The following is a 7,844-nucleotide window of genomic DNA, read 5'->3' as shown; positions in this document are numbered from 1 at the left end:
ATTAGTGTGTGAATGCCCAACAGAGTGAAGTTATAAAAGTTGAATGAGTTCTCTCTCCCTCTCTCTACCTTTCTCCATTCCTCCCTCCCTATCTCTATAGGCAACAGAAAAACTTTAAAAAGCATACATGTTGTTTATGCAAAATGCACTTAGCTAAAGTTCTATCTACGCCTTATATCCTAGAACAAGGAAATGGCTTGTCTGCTAGATACCTACATTATCTGTAAATTTCCAACTTCTCTAGAAGAGAAGATACCCATTTTTATGAAGTACTTTCTAAACTATTTACATTAAGATGTTTAATCACAAAATAAGTAGCATGTATTTTCCCCCCCCATTCATCCTGTAACTAACAAAAAGGGCAGGGTGGGGGAGGATTCAGAATCTATAAAGTCCTGTTTATGTGAAATGTTCTTTGAAACTAATGACCCCATCTCATACACTAATAAACTGTGAACTCCTTTCTCATGTACCCTCCAGAATATGCATTAGAGCCAAATGGAAATTCCACTGACTAAATTAAAACACACTAATTGGGCATCAGATTTCTCCTGAAAATGTTCATTCCCAGCATCACAGATGAGGTATCGTGTGGGTGTCGGATGTACGACTAAGAGGAAATTCATCCTTTCTGTACAAATAAATCATTCAGATTCACTTTACTAAACTTTCCTATTGGGTCCTGGAAATGATCAAATGTAGGATGTGGGAAATTTAACTGCTCAAACATTCAAAAGGTTTATTCAGTGAGTGGAAACAAGAATAGTGGAAACAGGACAGCTAAATCATTTCTAATAAGATGTGCTCCTTTGCAAAACAAGTCTAGAAAATCAAAGGCTACATCTGGGATACAGACATACACAGATGTTCTTAGCTCCATATGGATGCATGCAAAGATTTTTGCAGCCTAAATCATTTGCTAACTGTTTTAAAGAACTGATATCAAGACTTTCTGTTCAAACATTAATTCCTAGTTCAAAGTATCACCAAATACACATTTTATAAATTAATCTTACCATTAAGGAATACCCATCAACATATTATTCAGGTCCATGAATTGCAATGAATACAACGGTTTTCATGATGATTCAAAGACAGCTTGAACCTCCAATTTTTGTTCAGAATAGTTAACCTTTTCTAACCACCACTAATTATGCTTATTTAGACCTTAAAATGTTCTGTATTCCTCAGGTCAAGATCAATATCAACAGTGACAAATCATGTTAATAGCATGTACCCTCGAGAAGATGTGATGGAAATGACACTGTACCTCCACGGTCTTTCACCCCCAAACCCATAACATCATGAGAAAAACACTGAGAGCAATATGAGAAAAATGAATAAATTCCAATAGAGAGACATTTGACAAAGTACCTGACCAGGACTCCTCAAAACAGTCAAGGTCATCAAAAACAAGAAAAGTCTGAGAAACTGTTACCCAAGAGGAGCTGAAGGCCAAATGTGACAGTCAAATGTAATGTGGTAGCGTGGCTGGGCTCCTGGAACAGAAAGAGAACATTAGGTAAAAACTAAGGAAATCCAAATAAACGATGGACTTGAGCTGACAATAATGTATCAATGTTGTCTCATTAGCTGTAAGTACAATGGTCACAGGGGAGCTGGGCCAGGGGTATATGAAGGTCTATACTATCTTCTCAATTTTTCTGTGAATCTAAAACTTTCTTATTTTAAAGTAGTTTATATTTAAATATAAATAAGTTCAAAATATAAGTCCTAAAAAATAGTCTATTTTAAAAATATTTACAGCTATTTTTAAATGCCATAGTTCCATGTCTACCACTTACTTGTATGGTTCAAGTAAAAATTATATATAGAAAAACAGAGAAGGAAAAAAATAAGACAAATGTAATAAAATGTTAACACTTGAGTACTCTAGGTGAAGGCATTTGAGAATTTTTTGTACTGATCTTACAACTTTTCTGTAAGTCTGAAAGTATGTCAAAAAATTAAGGTAAAAACTTGCCATAAACAGAAAGAAAACACATATTCCATAAAGGGGGAAAATACCTGTAACATATGTGATTGACAGTGATTTAATTCCTTTATATATATATATATATATACCTCAGTATCATTAAGAGAAATGTACATTTTCTTAAAATTGTAATAAAATTTTACCTAATAAAACTAAAAAAAAAAAATATGAAACTAACCAAAAAAATCCATAGTTGGAGAATGTATCATTAAATGAGCACTGTATGCCTCCTGGGTGTCCCAACTGGTCCAATAATCTGGTTGCAATTTGGCAAACAAAAAGGTTTTTAAAGACGTTCAGTGTCTTTGATTCAGCATGACATTTACTTGGTACAATTTATCCTGATGAAATAAACAAAGAGGTGGAATATTATATACAAGGCAGTTCTTTGTAACATTATTTATAATAATATGTAAAAAGTCCTGTGATAGGGACTGGTCAGACATGAATCATGCTATATCTGTATGATGGATTACTAAGTAGCCATCAAAAAACTGTATCATGAAAGAGTGCTTATTAACAATGGGAATGTTAACATTATGTATGTACACTGTTAACAGTACTTATCTTTGGGTGGTGTCATTATGTTGCTGGCAATAACCTTCAGGCACCAAGAAAAGAGATTCTCATGGGTTGTAGGACATAAACACAGCTGTGCTCCTGTTTCAGAATGCAATGGCTGTAATGAGCAACTGATAAACCTAAGGAAGAGCTGAAGATCCACCTCTGAAAAATGACTTGGATTTGCAATGAAATACTGAGTTTTCCCAACTTGACAAAAAAAGCTGTTCTGCAAATACTTAAGTATCTGCTATAAGGTCCTCTGTGAGGGAAGGAAAGAACTCTACAAAACTGGAAAAGGGACATGCTCTGTTCTCAATGAGCTTACAATTTAGCAGGGTGATCAAAGCGATTTTTTTTATTAAGGTATTATTGATATATACTCTTATGAAGGTTTCACATGAAAAACAATGTGGTTACTACATTTACCCATGTTATCAAGTCCCCACCCAGACCCCAGTGCAGTCACTGCCCATCAGTGTAGTAAGATGCCACAGAGTCACTATTTGCCTTCTCTGTGCTATACTGTCTTCCCATGATACCCCCCCCAAACCATGTGTGCCAATCATAATACCCCAGAATCCCCTTCTCCCTCCCTCCCCACCTGCCCTCCCCTACCCCTCCCCTTTAGTAACCGCTAGTCCCTTCTTGGAGTCTGTGAGTCTGCTGCTGTTTTGTTCCTTCAGTTTTGCTTCATTGTTATACTCCACAAATGAGGGAAATCATTTGGTTCTTGTCTTTCTCTGCCTGGCTTATTTCACTGAGCATAATATCCTCCAGCTCCATCCATGTTGTTGCAAATGGTAGGATTTGTTTTCTTCTTATGGCTGAATAGTATTCCATTGTGTATATGTACCACATTTTCTTTATCCATTCATCTACTGATGGACACTTAGGTTGCTTTCATATCTTGGCTATTGTAAAAAGTGCTGCAATAAACATAGGGGTGCATATGTCTTTTTGAATCTGAGAAGTTGTATTCTTTGGGTAAATTCCAAGGAGTGGGATTACTGGGTCAAATGGTATTTCTATTTTTAGTTTTTTGAGGAACCTCCATACTGCTTTCCACAATGGTTGAACTAGCTTACATTCCCACCAGCAGTGTAGGAGGGTTCCCCTTTATCTGCATCCTCACCAGCATTAGTTGTTCTTAGTCTTTTCAATGCTAGCCATCCTAACTGGTGTGAAGTGATATTTCACTGTGGTTTTTATTTGCATTTCCCTGATAATTAGTGATGTGGAGCTTCTTTTCATGTGTCTGTTGGCCATCTGAATTTCTTCTTTGAAGAACTGTCTGTTCATATCCTCCACCCATTTTTTTTTTTTTTTTTGAGAGGGCATCTCTCATATTTATTGATCAAATGGTTGTTAACAACAATAAAAATCAGTATAGGGGGGTCAACGCTCAATGTACAATCATTAATCCATCTCAAGCCTAATTCTCGTCAGTCTCCAATCTTCTGAAGCATAACGAACAAGTTCTTACATGGTGAACGAATTCTTACATAGTGAATAAATTCTTACATGGTGAACAGTACAAGGGCATTCATCACAGAAACTTTCGGTTTTGATCATGCAATATGACCTATAAACAATCAGGTCAAATATGAATATTCGTTTGATTTTTGTACTTGATTTATATGTTGATCCCACATTTCTCCTATTATTATTATTATTTTTATTTTTAATAAAATGCTGAAGTGGTAGGTAGATGCAAGATAAAGGTAGAAAACATAGTTTAGTGCTGTAAGAAGGCAAATGTAGATGATCAGATGATCAGGTGTGTGCCTATGGACTAAGTATTAATCCAGGCTAGACAAGGGCAGCAAGACATCCACGGATGCAGAAGATTTCTCTCAAAGCAGGGGGGGTGAGGTTCTGAGCCTCACCTCTGTTGATCCCCAAATTCTCACCTGATGGCCCCCCTGCGACTGTGCCTGTCTTAGGTTGTTCCTCCCTTGAGGAATCTTACCCGTCTCTGGCTGACCAGTCATCTTCCGGGGCCATACAGGGAAATGTAAAGTTGGTAAGTGAGAGAGAAGCCATATTGTTTGCAAAGGTTAGCTTTTTACTTCTTTGCAGATTTATGCCCTGTGGCTTCTATGCCCAGCACTTGTCTCGAGGTATCTTTACCACCTGGAGGAATTATGATACTCGGTAAATTCGATATGAGGCACGAATTCTATTTAAGGGTTGTAATTAGGAAGGAAGAAGAAAAGCTATAGATGTAGCATATGAAGGAAACTTGGGAGGATTGATTATTTCTTTGACATATCTTCTTGTAGAGTACCTTAAGCATGTATAGGTTTTAAACTACTAACTAATTTGTACACACATATTAACATAATAGGAATACGGTGACATAAACAAAGCAAATCTATAATTACCATCCATCTCCAGTGAAGACAAGAAAACCAGTTAGGCACCCTAGGCATTTTTGAAAATTTATCTATGATATGATGGATATTGTCCAACTGTACTTGAACCATCAGACAAATTAAAGCAGCCCATTTCTGGGATCTGTTCACATCCCATATGTTCTTTTAACCATAGATAGTCTATAGTCATGAGATTTTGGAGTGCTACAACTTGCACCCCTCCCAACTCCTGATTGAGTTCCAACAGTACAGATCCGGTCAAATTCGTTGTCTCACTGTATGCACATGCCAGCCTAGACATCTCCCTCCTCATTCCTATGGCAAGTCCAGGAGACGGTGGGCTGGATGCAGCCACAACCGCAGCATCGTCCGGATCCCTGTGGAGGCTTTTTGATGATCATCCCCCGGCACGAGTCCTCCAGAGAGTGCTGATGCCGGAAGCTCCTCCTCATATCGTATCTTAGTTCATTTTCTGGGTATCCAAGCTAGGCCTTGATCTTCTGCGTAGAAACAAACAGACCCTTTGCCCACACTTTGACATGCCCTCTATACCACTGTGTAGAACTCACTGGAGGTCAGCACACAGTAACTGCTTTTTTTTTTTTTTTTTTTTTAATTAAGAGAAAGGAATATTATCAGAAAAGAGTACCTCCATAGCTGATCATCTGACACCCTTTAAGTGATCAACATTAAGGATATTTAAAGCATGCGTTGATCTTTGATTTACCAATAGTTTTATCCTGTTAAGGAGTAATCCCCCTTTTCTTTCTTTCTTTCTTTCTTTCTTTCTTTTTTTTTTTTTTTTAATTTTTAATCTACACTTACATGAAGAATACTATGTTTACTATGCTCTCCCCTATATCAGGTCCCCCCTAACAACCACATTATGGTTACTGTCCATCATCTTAGCAAAATGTTGTAGAGTCACTACTTGTCCTCTCTGTGTTGTACAGCCCTCCCCTTTCTCCCTCCCCCCATGCATGCTAATCTTAATACCCCCCTTCTTCTTCCCCCCCCTTATCCCTCCCTGCCCACCCATCCTCCCCAGTTCCTTTCCCTTTGGTACCTGTTAGTCCATTTTTGGGTTCTGTAATTCCACTGCTGTTTTGTTCCTTCAGTTTTTCCTTTGTTCCTATACTCCTCAGATGAGTGAAATCATTTGGTATTTCTCTTTCTCCGCTTGGCTTATTTCGCTGAGCATAATACTCTCCAGCTCCATCCATGTTGCTGCAAATGGTTGGATTTTTCCACTTCTTATGGCTGAGTAGTATTCCATTGTGTATATGTACCACATCTTCTTTATCCATTCATCTACCGATGGACATTTAGGTTGCTTCCAATTCTTGGCTATTGTAAATAGTGCTGCGATAAACATAGGAGTGCATCTGTCTTTCTCAAACTTGATTGCTGCGTTCTTAGGGTAAATTCCTAGGAGTGGAATTCCTGGGTCAAATGGTAGGTCTGTTTTGAGCATTTTGATGCACCTCCATACTGCTTTCCACAATGGTTGAACTAATTTACATTCCCACCAGCAGTGTAGGAGGGTTCCCCTTTCTCCACAGCCTCGCTAACATTTGTTGTTGTTTGTCTTTTGGATGGCAGCTATCCTTACTGGTGTGAGGTGATACCTCATTGTAGTTTTAATTTGCATTTCTCTGATAATTAGCGATGTGGAGCATCTTTTCATGTGTCTCTTGGCCATCTGTATTTCTTTTTTGGAGAACTGTCTGTTCAGTTCCTCTGCCCATTTTTTAATTGGGTTATTTGTTTTTTGTTTGTTGAGGCGTGTGAGCTCTTTATATATTCTGGACGTCAAGCCTTTATCGGATCTGTCATTTTCAAATATATTCTCCCATACTGTAGGGTTCCTTTTTGTTCTATTGATGGTGTCTTTCGCTGTACAGAAGCTTTTCAGCTTGATATAGTCCCACTTGCTCATTTTTGCTGTTGTTTTCCTTGCCCGGGGAGATATGTTCAAGAAGAGATCACTCATGTTTATGTCTAAGAGGTTTTTGCCTATGTTTTTTTCCAAGAGTTTAATGGTTTCATGACTTACATTCAGGTCTTTGATCCATTTTGAGTTTACCTTTGTATATGGGGTTAGACAATGGTCCAGTTTCATTCTCCTACATGTAGCTGTCCAGTTTTGCCAGCAGCATCTGTTGAAGAGACTGTCATTTTGCCATTGTATGTCCATGGCTCCTTTATCAAATATTAATTGACCATATATGTTTGGGTTAATTTCTGGGGTCTCTAATCTGTTCCACTGGTCTGTGGCTCTGTTCTTGTGCCAGTACCAAATTGTCTTGATTACTATGGCTTTGTAGTAGAGCTTGAAGTTCGGGAGTGAGATCCCCCCTACTTTATTCTTCTTTTTCAGGATTGCTTTGGCTATTCGGGGTCTTTGGTGTTTCCATATGAATTTTTGAATTATTTGTTCCAATTCATTGAAGAATGTTGCTGGTAATTTGAGAGGGATTGCATCAAATCTGTATATTGCTTTGGGCAGGATGGCCATTTTGACGATATTAATTCTTCCTAGCCACGAGCATGGGATGAGTTTCCATCTGTTAGTGTCCCCTTTAATTTCTCTTAAGAGTGACTTGTAGTTTTCAGAGTATAAGTCTTTCACTTCTTTGGTTAGGTTTATTCCTAGGTATTTTATTCTTTTTGATGCAATGGTGAATGGAATTGTTTTCCTGATTTCTCTTTCTATTGATTCGTTGTTAGTGTATAGGAAAGCTACAGATTTCTGTGTGTTAATTTTGTATCCTGCAACTTTGCTGTATTCCGATATCAGTTCTAGTAGTTTTTCCTCCACCCATTTTTTAATGGGATTATTTGTTTTTTTTTTGTTGAGGCATGTGAGTTCTTTATATATTTTGAATGTTAACCCCTTGTCAGATATG

At 37.7% G+C, this 7,844-nt stretch overlaps 1 protein-coding gene across 1 annotated transcript in view; it reads right to left on the bottom strand.

Moving 5' to 3' along the window:
* Positions 1–1,324: 1,324 nt before the first annotated feature.
* The window catches only part of LOC140849247 (uncharacterized), a 17,015-nt gene continuing 10,495 nt past the window's right edge, over positions 1,325–7,844 (bottom strand). Inside the window, exons 3-4 of the mRNA XM_073236224.1 lie at positions 2,175–2,337; positions 1,325–1,499 (exon numbers count right to left, since the gene is read on the bottom strand). The gene's annotated coding sequence lies outside the window, so the exon portion shown is untranslated. The remainder of the gene's footprint in view (positions 1,500–2,174; positions 2,338–7,844) is intronic.

Source organism: Manis javanica, chromosome 4, assembly GCF_040802235.1.
Source record: "Manis javanica isolate MJ-LG chromosome 4, MJ_LKY, whole genome shotgun sequence".
NCBI classification, from domain to species: Eukaryota; Metazoa; Chordata; class Mammalia; order Pholidota; family Manidae; genus Manis; species Manis javanica.
This window is presented reverse-complemented; position numbering and strand designations above follow the sequence as displayed.